At 46.8% G+C, this 15,563-nt stretch overlaps 1 long non-coding RNA gene across 2 annotated transcripts in view; it reads right to left on the bottom strand.

The window, feature by feature from the left end:
* The window catches only part of LOC122937734, a 36,287-nt gene extending 24,227 nt beyond the window's left edge, over positions 1–12,060 (bottom strand). For both annotated transcript variants that reach the window (XR_006389905.1, XR_006389904.1), the window contains exons 1-2: positions 11,858–12,060; positions 11,523–11,658 (exon numbers count right to left, since the gene is read on the bottom strand). This is a non-coding gene — a long non-coding RNA (uncharacterized LOC122937734). The remainder of the gene's footprint in view (positions 1–11,522; positions 11,659–11,857) is intronic.
* Positions 12,061–15,563: the final 3,503 nt, after the last annotated feature.

The raw sequence follows: 15,563 nt of genomic DNA, 5'->3' as shown, positions 1-15,563 counted from the left end.
AACCGTTTAATAGAGGTGGAGTTTCCCAAATGTGGTCACTTCTCAGGAGTTCAATTTATCATTTCACCCTACAGCCTCTGCAGTTGTCAGTAAAAGTGGTGTAAATAACCACACTCTTATACTCCTCATACTTTCAGGCACAAGAATAGGGCCACATGTAGTGTGTTTATAAAACTAGGAAACACAGCATAGTAATAAGATGGTTTACTTTTCACACTAGCACAAGACAGGCAGAAAATGTTTGGAAATTAAATGCCATATCTGTGGAAAAAAATGGCAATGTTCCCTTTGTATCATCTGCTGTGCATTAATTTTAGCAAAAACACCTGTGAGTTCAAAATGCTCGCTTCTTAATAAATACTTTGATGCGTGTAATTTCCACATCTTGGGGGTTCTATTCATTGTTTCATCACATAGACTCTGCAGTTGTCAGCACAAGCTGCATAAATCACCACATACGGCCTCAGATGCAAATTACTGCTCTTTCACTCATAGGTCCTGTAGTATATAGTAATGCAAAAAATGACGGCCACATGTAAGGTGTTTCTAAAACTAGGAGAAATAATAAGAGGGCTGACTTTTCTAACTGGCACATTCTGGCCACAACATATTGGGCACTGAAATGGCATATCTGTGTAAAAATGGCAGATCTCCCGTGCATTAATTTTTGTAAAACATTTGTAGGGTCAAAATGCTGCTTGGTAAATTCTGTAAGAGGTGTAGTTTCTAAAATAGGGTTACATCTTGGGGGTTTCTATTTTTAATTTCACCTCAGAGCCTCTGCAGTAAATCACCAGCTAGGCCACAAATGCACATGGTGCTTTTTCTGTGCTGAACCCTGAAATGTGCCCAAACAGCAGTTTCAGACCACATAGAGGGTATTTTCATACTCGTACCCTGAACTCCACCCAAACCACTGTACCTACCTACTTGGATCTGCCCTAAATAGTGGCCCCCAACTGGGCGATTGTTCCTAACCTGACTAAGTGCACAAGAACTAGTCTGGGGTGAAGGGGTAGTCAGACACACCCCTGTCAGAACCAGAGAGTAACACCAGAACCAAGATTGAGAGACAAATGCAGAGTCAAATACAAATGCAAGTGTGTAACATGTGTTTTACTGTAGAGAAAAGTTTTTTCTGAAACTGCCTTTTTAAACACAAATAACATAGGCAAATCTTACACCGGCCTTTCCTGCATCATGATATTATTCAGTTGAGGAGTAGAATAATCACATGTTATTTGCGTTTTTAAAAGCAAATAACACAGTAGGCAGAAATTGTACCGACACCAATACTGCATTATTCCCAAAGTCTGTTTGTAGAAGGATTTAATTGGGCCTCAAACAGACAACAAACTTGAAATGTTGCTACCACCGTTCCATAACTTGTGTGTTTGTATACAAAATGTATAACTTTTCATTTTTAGAAAATTATGAGTTTAAATTAGGCCTAATAATAAAATGTCTGAAATATGGTTTCAAAACAAAACACCCAGGTCTTGTCCTCCCAGAGCCAGATTATAGGTAGTAGCAGCACCAGCTATCTGGCCAGAAGTAGTAGTGAGATTGTGGACTGGATGGCTCACCCCTCCTCTCATTCACAGCCAGTGGCGTAAGGATCGTTATAGCAGCCATAGCAATGGCTATGGGGCCCTACGCCACTGGGGGCCCGGCCGCCAGCTGAGGATTATAAAAAATAAATAAACCATCTGTGTACGATAAAGGGCGGCCTTCCCTCCTCCCCGATCCCCCACCCCCATCATTGGTGGCAACGTCAGTTCCGATCAGAGTCCCATTAGTGTAATGATGGGGCTCCGATCGGTTACCATGGCAGCCAGGACGCTACTGAAGTCCTGGCTGCCATGGTCAGTTAGTCAGCACAGCATACTTACATGCACTGTGGCCGCCGGGCGCTCCTCCTTCTTGTAACTCGTCACAGATCTGTGCGGCACATTGCTATAAGCATAAGCAATGCGCCGCACAGACCTGTGAGCTACAAGAAGAAGGAGCGTTGGGCGGCCACAGCGTATTTAAGTATGCTGTGCTGACTAACTGACCATGGCAGCCAGGACTTCAGTAGCGTCCTGGCTGGCATGGTAACTGATCGGAGCCCCAGCATTACACTGCTGGGACTCCGAATAGAACTGCCGCTACCACCAATGTTGGGGGTGGGGGGGTTGGGGGAGGGCGCACTGCCCACCAATGATTATAATACCGGGGGGCTTGCACTGTCCACCAATGATTATAATATTAGGGGGGGTGGAGGGCTTGTACTGCCCACCAATGATTATAATACGGGGGGGGGCTTGCACTGCCCACCAAGGATTATAATATTGGGGGGGCTTGCACTGCCCACCAATGATTATAATACTGGGGGGGCTTGCACTGCCTACCAATGATTATAATACTGGGGGGACGGCTTGCACTGCCCACCAATGATTATAATACTGGGGGGGGGGAGCACTGCCCACCAATGATTTTAATTCGGGGGGGGGGGGGTGGACTGCCCACCAATGATTTTAATACCGGGGGGCGCACTAAACCAAGGATTTTAATACTGGGGGGGCACACTGCCCACCAATGATTTTAATACTGGGGAGGGCACACTGAGGGCTGGTGGAGAGGCACTGGGGGCTGATTGAGAGGCACTGGGCGGCTGGTGAGAGGCACTGGGGGCTGATGGAGAGGCACTGGGGGCTGGTGAGAGGCACTGGGGGCTGGAGAGAGGCACTGGGGGCTGGAGAGAGGCACTAGGGGCTGATGGAGAGATACTGGGGGCTGGTGAGAGGTACTGTGGGCTGATGGAGAGGCACTGGGGGCTGATGGAGAGGCAATGGGGGCTGGTGAGAGGCTACTGGGGGCTGATGGAGAAGCTACTGGGGGCTGCTATGAGGCTACTGGGGGCTGCTATGAGGCATGGGGCTCTTATCTGAGGTCTGATTGGGGGTCATTCATATTGGGGTCTGAGCTGAGGTGTTAAAGGCCTCACAGTCTCCCACACTCCATCTGCCCAGCCAAGCCTGCCGGCACCCCTGAGGCCAAGCCAGCTAGCACCCCTGAGGCCAAGCCTGTCAGCACCCCTGAGGCCAAGCCAGCCAGCACTCCTGAGGCCAAGCCTGTCAGCACCCCTGAGGCCAAGCCTGTCAGCACCCCTGAGGCCAGGCCTGCCAGCACCCCTGAGGCCAAGCCTGTCAGCACCCCTGAGGCCAAGCCTGCCAGCACCCCTGAGTCTTCAGAACTGTAAGTAAATTATATATAAGGGGAGCTTATAATATGAAAGAGACTAATTATGTCTGAACAGACATATAGCGCAAATTCCAGTTTTTGTTTATGTTTTATGTTGCACTGAATTTTCTGCGAAATATATATATATTTTTTATTTATTTTTTTGGGGTGGAGGCGGGGTGGCAGTGGATCTTGGGTGAGTTCCCACACTTCATTTCCCAGGACTTGACCCCTGGAGTGGTCCCGCAGTATGGGTTCTGACTAGTCCTACTTTAATACACAGACATTTAGATTCATACATTTCCTACACATGGCACAAATGCATTGCCAGTGACCAACTGTCTGTGCTTAGTCCTACGCGTAACCGTCACAAGTGCATGAGGAGCTAAGGATGTGGCGGCGAGGTCCGAGAGGTATGTGGGGGTGGGAGATCTGGGAGGGGGCCCATAATTTTTTTTTTTGCTATGGGGCCCAGTCATTTCTAGCTACGCCCCTGGTCACAGCAGTATGACGTTGAGGTCACTTCTGAGTCTGACACCGTGCCTTGGAGCTAGGGGTCAAAGCATTTAAAGCATTCCTCCTGCTCCTCCTCCATGCAGCCTTTCGGTGGCGTCCTCTCTGTCTTCTGTCCCTTCCTAGTGGGATGCCTTCTTTTTTCCTGTGGTGGTGGTGCAGGCACTAAAAGTGAAAGTGGCGCTTTTGTATAAAAAAATGGGAAAAGTTGTCTTTTGCCAAGATATTTATCTCACCCAGCATGGGTATATGTAAAATTACACCCCAAAACACATTCCCCAACTTCTCCTGAGTACGGCGATACCAGATGTGTCACACTTTTTTGCAGCCTAGATGCGCAAAGGTGCCCACATTCCTTTTAGGAGGGCATTTTTAGACATTTGGATCCCAGACTTCTTCTCACGCTTTAGGGCCCCTAAAAAGCCAGGGCAGTATAAATACTCCACATGTGACCCCACTTTGGAAAGAAGACACCCCAAGGTATCCAATGAGGGGCCTTGCAAGTTCATAGAATTTTTTTTTTTTTCGCATAAGTTAGCGGAAATTGATTTTTTTTTGTTTTTTCTCACAAAGTCTCACTTTCCGCTAACTTAGGACAAAAATTTCAATCTTTCATGGACTCAATATGCCCCTCAGCAAATACCTTGGGGTGTCTTCTTTCCAAAATGGGGTCAGTTGTGGGGTGTTTGTACTGCCCTGGCATTTGAGGGTCTCCGCAATCATTACATGTATGGCCAGCATTAGGAGTTTCTGCTATTCTCCTTATATTGAGCATACAGGTAATGAGATTTTTTTTTCCGTTCAGCCTCTGGGCTGAAAGAAAAAAATGAACGGCACAGATTTCTTCATTCGCATCGATCAATGTGGATGAAAAAATCTCTGCCCAAAAAAAAAAAATGGAGGGGAAAGGCGTCTGCCAGGACATAGGAGCTCCGCCCTACATCCATACCCACTTAGCTCGTATGCCCTGGCAAACCAGATTTCTCCATTCGCATCAATCGATGTGGATGAATAAATCATTGCCGGGATATTTTTTTTTTTTTTTTAATATATATACAAAGTGTTTGCCAAAGCATAGGAACGCCGCCTCCTCCTCAGCTCGTATGCCTCGGCAAACGTATCTGTCACTGCAGAGGAGAAAATCCCGTCTTGCAGCGCCGCATACACCGACTTGCGTGTAATATGACAGCAGCGCAATGCTTCTGTCAGAATGCACATCGGTGCTGCAGCTAGTAGATCGGTTGGTCCACCTGGAAGGTAAAAAGACAAAAAAAAAAAAAAAAACCAGGCCACAACACAATAATTTTATTAACTTTGGAACAGAACATGTAACTTTAACTTTTTGAACTAAACATTAACGTGTTTGCTTACTGGTGTTTTTTTTTTTTTTTTTTACCTTTATAGAACAAACCTCTCCTTCCCCATGGGTCAATGTGCAAAGCGCAAATCGCCCAAAGATGTGGCGAAGTGCGTTATGCACTTTGTCCCATGTGAAAGGAGACGTTTGCAGCAGCTGTGAGTGAATGGGCCCTAATAGCCCTGTGTGCCTATCCTGGTGAGATGATCCCTATGCTAATAGTGTACCTGTGAGTGGTACTTCCGGAAACACTCTCCAAAGCATAGGGCAGGGTAGTCAGGACAGAAATAGCGGGTGTCACGCCTTATTCCACTCCTGCTACAGACACGACATTTTTTTCGGGGTGGCGGTCGGTTTGAGGTACCAGGAACGACACTGGGGAAATGTCGCTCGTGTAGACGGCTAACTACACTGGTAGATGGGGCCACGGAACCTCCTGGGTACAGGAGGTTCGCGATGATCTCTTCCTGAAATTTGAGGAAGGATCCTGTTCTCCCAGCCTTACTGTAGAGAACAAAACTATTGTACAGAGCCAATTGAATTAAATATACAGACACCTTCTTATACCAGCGTCTGGTGCGTCGGGAAACTAAATACGGAGCCAACATCTGGTCATTGAAGTCCACCCCTCCCATGTGGAGGTTATAGTCGTGGACTGAGAGGGGCTTTTCAATGACACGGGTTGCTCGCTCAATTTGGATTGTCGTGTCTGCGTGAATGGAGGAGAGCATGTAAACGTCACGCTTGTCTCTCCATTTCACCGCGAGCAGTTCTTCGTTACACAGTGCGGCCCTCTGCCCCCTTGCAAGACGGGTGGTAACGAGCCGTTGGGGGAAGCCCGCGCAACTAGCTCGCGCAGTACCACAGGCGCCAATCCGTTCTAGAAACAAATGCCTAAAGAGGGCCACACTTGTGTAAAAATTGTCCACATAAAGATGGTACCCCTTGCCGAATAAGGGTGACACCAAGTCCCAAACTGTCTTCCCACTGCTCCCCAGGTAGTCAGGGCAACCGACCGGCTCCAGGGTCTGATCTTTTCCCTCATAGATCCGAAATTTGTGGGTATAGCCTGTGGCCCTTTCACAGAGCTTATACAATTTGACCCCATACCGGGCGCGCTTGCTTGGGATGTATTGTTTGAAGCCAAGGCGCCCGGTAAAATGTATTAGGGACTCGTCTATGCAGATGTTTTGCTCTGGGGTATAAATATCTGCAAATTTCAGGTTGAAATGGTCTATGAGGGGCCGAATTTTGTGGAGCCGGTCAAAAGCAGGGTGGCCTCTGGGACGAGAGGTGCTGTTATCACTAAAGTGCAGGAAACGCAGGATGGTGTCAAATCGTGTCCTGGACATAGCAGCAGAGAACATGGGCATGTGATGAATTGGGTTCGTGGACCAATATGACCGCAATTCATGCTTTTTTGTCAGGCCCATGTTGAGGAGGAGGCCCAGAAAAGTTTTAATTTCGGAAACTTGGACTGGTTTCCACCGGAAAGACTGGGCATAAGAGCTTCCCGGGTTAGCAGTTATAAATTGTGTGGCATATCTGTTTGTTTCGGCCACAACTAAGTCTAAAAGCTCCGCAGTCAAGAACAGCTCAAAAAATCCCAGGGCCGAACCGATCTGAGCTGTCTCAACCCGAACTCCAGACTGGGCAGTGAAAGGGAAAACTACGGGTGCGGCTGAAGTTGGGGACTGCCAATCAGGGTTTGCCAGCACCTCTGGGATTCTAGGGGCTCTACGGGGACACGTCTTTGCGGTGGCTGCGACGGGGTCACTACTGCACGTGCCACCGTACCAGCTTCAACTGCCCTTCTGGTGCTCGCTACTTCACCAGGTTGTACGGCAGTGCTGGTACTAGGTCCAGGAAGGGCTGGGCTGCTGGTGTATGCCTCACCACGTAATCCGACAGCACTAGCCCCACTCTGCTGCTCTTGAAGCGGATCCTGCGCAACCTGCGGTCTAGCGACACGGGGCCGGGTACGCCTGCTGCTATCAGGGACCTCAATCTCCTCGTCCGAACTTTGGGTCAGAGAGCCACTGCTTTCTACAGGTTCGTATTCTGACCCGCTGGATTCATCAGATGACGGTTCCCACTCCTCATCCGACTGGGTCAGAAGCCTGTAGGCCTCTTCAGAAGAATACCCCCCTGTTAGACATGTGGGCAACTAAATTTAGGGGTATTCCCTGAGACTACCCAAGAAAAAAAAAAGCAAGCCTGTCTTACAAAGGGGAGGCTAGCGAAGTACCGGAGGCCGCTGCGGTTGATAAAAAATATCAAAACTGATTTTTTTATCGCCGCAGTGCGTGTAAAGTGAATGTGCAGTGATCAAAAAAAAAATTTTTTTTGTCACTGCGGTGGGGCGGGCGTGGGCGAACGCACGTGTGGGCGACCGATCAGGCCTGATCGGGCAAACACTGAGTTTTGGGTGGAGGGCGAACTAAAGTGACACTAGTACTATTATAGATCTGACCGTGATCAGTTTTGATCACTTTCAGATACTATAAAAGTACAAATGCTGATTAGCGATACGCTAATCAGCGAATAACGGACTGCGGTGCGGTGGGCTGGGCGCTAACTGATCGCTAACTACCTAACCAAGGGACCTAAACTATACCTAAAACCTAACGGTCAATACCAGTGAAAAAAAAAAAGTGACAGTTTGCACTGATCACTTTTTTCCTTTTCACTAGTGATTGACAGGGGCAAGAAGGGGTGATCAAAGGGTTAATTGGGTGCTGGGAGGTGATCTGGGGGCTAAGTGTACTGTAGTGGGTACTCAGTGATGATTTGCTCCTCTGCTCCTCTCCTGGAACCAACCGACCAAAAGAAGGAGCAGAGGAGCACAGCAGCCATATAACCACATCATATTTATTAATATGTGGGGTTAAATGGCTGCTGATTGGATTTTTTGAAAATCATCAACCTGCCAGCCAATGATCGTGGCCGGCAGGTTGATGACGAACTTCTTCTTTGAATTTTGCCGGCCCGCGATGCGCATGCGCGGGCCGGCATACCCGGAAATCTCGCGTCTCGCGAGAGGACGCACCGGCGCGTCCACCCAGAGCAGCACGACCGCTGAGAAGACGCAATCCTGCGTACGGCGGTCGTGAGGAGGTTAATGCAGACGGAGGCTCCGTTCAGACTTTCAATGTAAAGTCAATGGGGGACGGATCCGCTTGAAGATTGAGCCATATGGTGTCATCTTCAAGCGGATCCGTTCCCATTGACTTACATTGTAAGACTGAACGGATCCGCTCGCCTCCGCACGGCCAGGCGGACAGCTGAACGCTGCAAGCAGCGTTCAGCTGTCCGCCTGGCCGTGCGGAGGCAAGCGGAGCAGAGGCTGAACGCCTCCAGACTGATGCAGTCTATGCGGATCCGCTCCATTCAGACTGCATCAGGGCTGGACGGAGGCGTTCGGGTCCGCTCGTGAGCTCCTTCAAACGGAGCTCACGAGCGGACCGACAAACGCAAGTGTGAAAGTAGCCTAAGTTATAAAGTGATTTTGAGGGGCTTGCGTAATGGAAAGCACCAATAAATTACCCTATTTTCGAAACTAAACCACTCAAATTATTCGAACCTGATGTTACCAACTTTGTGAACCCTTTCTTGTTTCACAAGAATTAAAGGAAAATGAAGGTGAAATTTCAAGATTTCACTTTTTTGGCGGATTTTTTATGTTAATCAATCTTTTTCTTGCAACACAGCAAGGGTTAACAGCTAAATAAACCTCAATATACTTTACTCTGATTCTGCAGTTTACAGAAATACCCCATATGTGGCAGTGGTCAGAAAGAAAGGAGTGCCATATGGATTTTGGAGGCAGATTTCTCTAGAATGGTTTTTAGGCACCATTTTGTATTTGAAGAGACCCTGGCGTACCCCTACAATGGAAACCCTCAAAGAGTTACCCCATTTTGGAAACTACATCCCTTAAAGAATTTATTAAAGGGGGTACTGAGCACTTTGACCCCCTAACCGTTTTACGGAATTTGGAAACACTTGGCTGTGAAAATGAAAAGTTTTGTTTCTTTCAATAAAATGTTGCTTTAGCCCCAAATTTTTCATTTTCACAAGGGGTAACAAGGGAAAAAGCACCCCATAATTTGTTACCCATTTTCTCCTGAATACGGCAATGCCCCATATGTAGTGGTAAACTGCTGTGGGGGCACATGGCAGCACTCAGATAGGAAGGAGCGTCATATGGTTTTTGAAGCAGATTTTGATGGATTGGTTTACGGGAGCCATTGGTTTTTATTTTTTCAGTGATTGTCTTATGTGGGAGTTGATTTTTTCCAGGCTGAGGTGACGTTTTCATTGGTACCATTTTGGGGTACATAACACTTTTTGATCGCTTGGTATTAAACTTTTTGTAAGGAAAGGTGACAAAAAATTACTGTTTTGGAATATTTTTTTTTTTTTTTTTTTATAGCATTCACCTGAGGGGCCATCTTATGTGATATTTTTATAGAGCAGGTTGTTAAGGACATGGCGATACCCAATGTGTCCTTTAATTTTAAGTTTTACACAGGGAAAGCCTTTTTGAACAGAATAAAATCTTCTATTTGTGTTGCCATTTTATGAGAGCCATATTTTTTTTATTTTTTGGGCGATTGTCTTAGGCCTCTTGCACATGACCATATGTATTTTGCAGTCCGCAAAAAACAGATCCGAAAAAAATACGGATGACATCTGTGTGCATTCCGTTTTTTGCGGACAGATGGCCCCTAATAGAACAGTACTATCCTTGTCCGTAATGCAGACAAGAATAGGACATGTTCTATTTTTTGCGGAACGGAAATACGGAAACGGAATGCATGAAAGCCCATTGAAATGAATAGTTCCGTATACGGTCTGGTCATATTAGTGTTTTAGCATAGTCCGTGGGTAAGTTTTTTTAGCACGGATGCATGCTCTATTTTGCCCGTGTTCACGGATCCATCACGGCCATTATAGTCTATGGGTCCGTGAAAACCAGAGATGCCATCCATGTTGCATCTGTGTTTCACGGATCATTAAGAAAAGATTCTTTGAATTTTTTTTTTTAGCTGTTCAATATCAGTGAAACATGGAAGCAACATGGACAGCAAAAAACGGACACCCAGACCCAACACAGATCCTTCACAAACAGCTTCACGGATGCATCACTTACCACCTGCTCACAGATTTGAGCACAGACATGTGAATGAGGCTTTACACTTTTCATGAGGCAAGGTGACTAGAAAATGGCTGTTTTGGCACCGTTTTTTTTTTTTTTTTTATGTCGTTCACCTGACAGGGTAGATCGCATGAAATATTTGTATAGAATCGACCAATACGGACACGGCGATACCTAATATGTATGCTTTTCTTTTTTCCCCTATTTTTTACAACTTTTTAAAATTAATATTGGGAAATGGATGCTTTTTTTTTACTTAAAACTTTCTTTTTTTACTGTGTAAAAAAAATAATTTTACTTTATTTTTTTGTCCCACTCTGGGACTTCGACTATTGGGGGTCTGATCCCCTCTGTATCAGATGTATACTACAGATGTATTGTAATATACTATAATTATACTGTAATTATACTGAGTAATACACTTACAGCTTGCTTGCCTGTGAGATCCACTGGGTTGGGTCTCACAGGCTGACAGAAAGGCAGCCACGATGCCTAAGGAAGGCATCGGGCTGCCATCCAAGCCATCGGGTCCCCATCACAGCAGGGCGAGGGCCTGGTGGCAGCTCCATCCCTCCATAGACCACGCATCCTGCAGTCAGCTCTGATGCTGTGATATGCTGTGATTTTAGTGATATGCTAATGACTTACATAAGGTGCCCAAGGGGATGTCCTTTCCTAACCTGGTTCCCAGCCGCACCGCTCGGTCCGGTGCCCAGCGCCGCCTTCCTGAGTCCAGCGTTGCCTCTAATATAATATATTCAAGAGCCGGCGCTCTGACGTAATCCCTGAGCCTGTTTTAAATCCTGCGCGTGCGCACTACACACTGTAGTCTGCGCCCGTACAGACTACAGGTAATGGCACAGTCGAGCGAAGTGCGAAAGCGAAGTGCGCATGTTTGACAGTGGGGATGGTGTTCTTTGGGTTGAAGGCTTCTTTTTTATACCAACTGGACACTTTTTTGCTCAAATGTAAATAAAAGCTGAGAAATGCTTTTTTTCCACAATAATGCCTCTTGTACATTGTCTTATTATCTTTTGGGAGACACCTATGTCATTTCCCGTCAAAAAATTACTTGCTGGTTGAATAAAAGTAACGTTAAGTCAAAATTTGCCAGGGGTATGAATAATTATGGGCAGCACTGTATAAAATTAAGCTACACAGCATTAAACAGTGCAAGTTAACCCAGGGGCGTAGCTAGAAATGACTGGGCCCCATAGCAAAAAAAAAAATTATGGGCCCCCTCCCAGATCTCCCACCCCCACATACCTTTCGGACCTCGCCGCCACATCCTTAGCTCCTCATGCACTTGTGACGGTTACGCGTAGGACACCATGTCTGTGTATTAAAGTAGGACTATTCAGAACTGCCACCCATGCTGCGGGACCACTCCAGGGGTCAAGTCCTGGAAAAAAAAGTGTGGGAACTCACCCAAGATCCACTGCCACCCCGCCCCCCCACAAAAAAAAAATATATATAAATATATATTTCGCAGAAAATTCAGTGCAACATAAAACATAAACAAAAACTGGAATTTGCGCTATATGTCTGTTCAGACATAATTAGTCTCTTTCATATTATAACCTTATATATAATTTACTTACGGTTCTGAAGACTCAGGGGTGCTGGCAGGCTTGGCCTCAGGGGTGCTGGCAAGCTTGGCTTCAGGGGTGCTGACAGGCTTGGCCTCAGAGGTGCTGGCAGGCCTGGCCTCAGGAATGCTGACAGGCTTGGCCTCAGGGGTGCTGACAGGCTTAGCCTCAGGGGTGCTGGCTGGCTTGGCCTCAGGGGTGCTGACAGGCTTGACCTCAGGAGTGCTAGCTGGCTTGGCCTCAGGGGTGCTGGCAGGCTTGCCTGGGCAGAAGGAGTGTGGGAGACTGTGAGGCCTTTTTTCTCCAAGCTGCTCCGGAAAAAAAAAAAATCATTATACCTCAGGTCAGACCTACCAATCAGACCCCCAATGTTAATCAGACCTCAGCTAACAGCCCCAATAAGATCCCCAATGTTAATGAGACCCCAATAAGAACTCAGATAACACCACAGCTCAGACCCCAATATGAATGACCCCTAATCAGACCTCAGATAAGAGCCCCATGCCTCATAGCAGCCCCAAGTAGCCTCATAGCAGCCCCCAGTAGCTTCTCCATCAGCCCCCAGTAGACTCTCACCAGCCCCCATTGAGAGGCAAGGGCTGATGGAGAGGCACTGGGGGCTGATTGAGAGGCACGGGCTGATGGAGAGGCAATCAGCCCCAGTGCCTCTCCATCAGCCCCCAGTACCTCTCACCAGCCCCCAGTATCTCTCCATCAGCCCCTAGTGCCTCTCTCCAGCCCCCAGTGCCTCTCACCAGCCCCCAGTGCCTCTCCATCAGCCTCCAGTGCCTCTCACCAGCCCCCAGTGTCTCTCAATCAGCCCTGAGTGCCTCTCACCAGCCCCCAGTGCCTCTCACCAGCCCCTAGTGCCTCTCCACCAGCCCCCAGTGCCTCTCCAGTAGCCCCTAGTGTGCCCTCCCCGGTATTAAAATCATTGGTGGGCAGTGTGCCCGCCGGTATTAAAATCATTGGTTAAGTGCACCCCCCGGTATTAAAATCATTGGTGGGCAGTGTTCCCCCCCCCCCGTATTATAATCAATGGTGGGCAGTGCAAGCCGTCCCCCCAGTATTATAATCATTGGTAGGCAGTGCAAGCCGTCCCCCCAGTATTATAATCATTGGTGGGCAGTGCAAGCTCCCCCAGTATTATAATCATTGATGGGCAGTGCAAGCCCCCCCAGTATTATAATCATTGGTGGGCAGTGCAAGCCCTCCACCACCCTAGTATTATAATCATTGGTGGAAAGTGCAAGCCCCCCAATATTATAATCATTGGTGGGCAGTGTCATTTCTATATGAGTCGGCTAAATCCCATCCCTCAGAGGGACCTCTCCTACATGACTCCTTCTCAGTATATAATAGATGGAGAAGGACCTTCTGGAGTCCGGGAAATAGTTATTTCTATATGAGTAGGCTAAATCCCATCATTCAGAGGGACCTCTCCTACATGACTCCTTCTCAGTATATAATAGATGGAGAAGATCCTTCTGGAGTCTAGGAAACAGTAATTTCTATATGAGTCGGCTAAATCCCATCCCTCAGAGGGACCTCTCCTACATGACCCCTTCTAAGTATATAATAGATGGAGAAGGTCATTCTGGGGTCCAGAAAGTAGTCATTTCTATATTTGTCGGCTAAATCCTATCCCTCAGAGTGACCTCTCCTACATGACTCCTTCTCAGTATGTAATAGATGGAGGTCCTTATAGTGGAGTCCGGGAAATTGTCATTTCTATATGAGTCGGCTAAATCCCATCCCTCAGAGGGACCTCTCCTACATGACTCCTTCTCAGTATATGATAGAAGGAGAAGGTCATTCTGGGGTCCACATATTTGTCATTTCTATATGAGTTGGCTAAATCCCATCCTTTAGAGGGACCTCTCCTACATGACTCCTTCTCAGTATATAATAGATAGAGAAGGTCCTTCTGGAGTCCAGGAAATAGGCATTTCTATATGAGTCGGCTAAATCCCATACCTCATAGGGACCTCTCCTACATGACTCTTTCTCAGTATGTCATAGATGGAGGTCCTTATAGTGGAGTCCGGGAAATTGTCATTTCTATATGAGTCGGCTAAATCCCATCCCTCAGAGGAACCTCTCCTACATGACCCCTACTCAGTATATAATAGATGGAGAAGGTCATTCTGGGGTCCAGAAAATAGTCATTTCTATATTAGTCGGCTAAATCCCATCCCTCAGAGGGACCTCTTCTACATGATTCCTTCTCAGTATGTAATAGATGGAGGTCCTTATAGTGGAGTCCGGGAAAATGTCATTTCTATATGAGTCGGCTAAATCCCATCCCTCAGAGGGACCTCTCCTACATGACTCCTTCTCAGTAAATAATAGATGGAGAAGGTCCTTCTGGAGTCCGGGAAATAGTCATTTCTATATGAACTGGCTAAATCCCATTCCTCAGAGGGACCTCTCCTACATGACTCCTGCTCAGTATATAATAGATGGAGAAGGTCCTTCTGGAGTCCAGAAAACAGTCATTTCTATATAAGCTGGCTAAATCCCATCACTCAGAGGGACCTCTCCTACAGGACTCCTTCTCAGTATGTCATAGATGGAGAAGGTCCTTCTGGAGTCCGGGAAATAGTCATTTCTATATGAACTGGCTAAATCCCATTTCTCAGAGGGACCTCTCCTACATAACTCCTTCTCAGTATATGATAGATGGAGAAGGTCATTCTGGGGTCCAGAAAATTGTCATTTCTATATGAGCTGGCTAAATCCCATCCTTTAGAGGGACCTCTCCTACATGACTCCTTCTCAGTATATAATAGATGGAGAAGGTCCTTCTGGAGTCCAGGAAATAGGCATTTCTATATGAGTCGGCTAAATCCCATCCCTCAGAGGGACCTCTCCTACATGACTCTTTTTCATTTATTCATAGATGGAGGTCCTTATAGTGGAGTCCGGGAAATTGTCATTTCTATATGAGTCGGCTAAATCCCATCCCTCAGAGGGACCTCTCCTACACGACTCCTTCTCAGTATATAATAGATGAGAAGGTCCTTCTGGAGACCGGGAAATAGTCATTTCTATATGAACTGGCTAAAGCCCATTCCTCAGAGGGACCTCTCCTACATGACTCCTGCTCAGTATATAATAGATGGAGAAGGTCCTTCTGGAGTCCAGAAAATAGTCATTTCTATATAAGCTGGCTAAACCCCATTACTCAGAGGGACCTCTCCTACATGACTCCTTCTCAGTATGTAATAGATGGAGGTCCTTAAAGTGGAGTCCGGGAAATTGTCATTTCTATATGAGTCGGCTAAATCCCATCCCTCAGAGGGACCTCTCGTACATGACTCCTTTCAGTATATGATAGATGGAGAAGGTCATTCTGGGGTCCAGAAAATTGTAATTTCTATATGAGTTGGCTAAATCCCATCCTTCAGAGGGACCTCTCGTACATGACTCCTTCTCAGTATATAATAGATGGAGAAGGTCCTTCTGGAGTCCAGGAAATAGGCATTTCTATATGAGTCGGCTAAATCCCATCCCTCAGAGGGACCTCTCCTACATGACTCCTTCTCAGTATATAAAAGATGGAGAAGGTCCTTCAGGAGTCTAGGAAATAGTAATTTCTATATGAGTCGGCAAAATCCCATCCCTCAGAGGGACCTCTCCTACATGATCCCTTCTCAGTATATAATAGATTGAGAAGGTCATTCTGGGGTACAGAAAATAGTCTTTTCTATATTTG

Source organism: Bufo gargarizans, chromosome 5 (genome assembly GCF_014858855.1).
Source record: "Bufo gargarizans isolate SCDJY-AF-19 chromosome 5, ASM1485885v1, whole genome shotgun sequence".
Taxonomy (NCBI): domain Eukaryota; kingdom Metazoa; phylum Chordata; class Amphibia; order Anura; family Bufonidae; genus Bufo; species Bufo gargarizans.
Note: the sequence above shows the minus strand (reverse complement) of the source record. Positions and strands in the feature narration are given on the sequence as shown.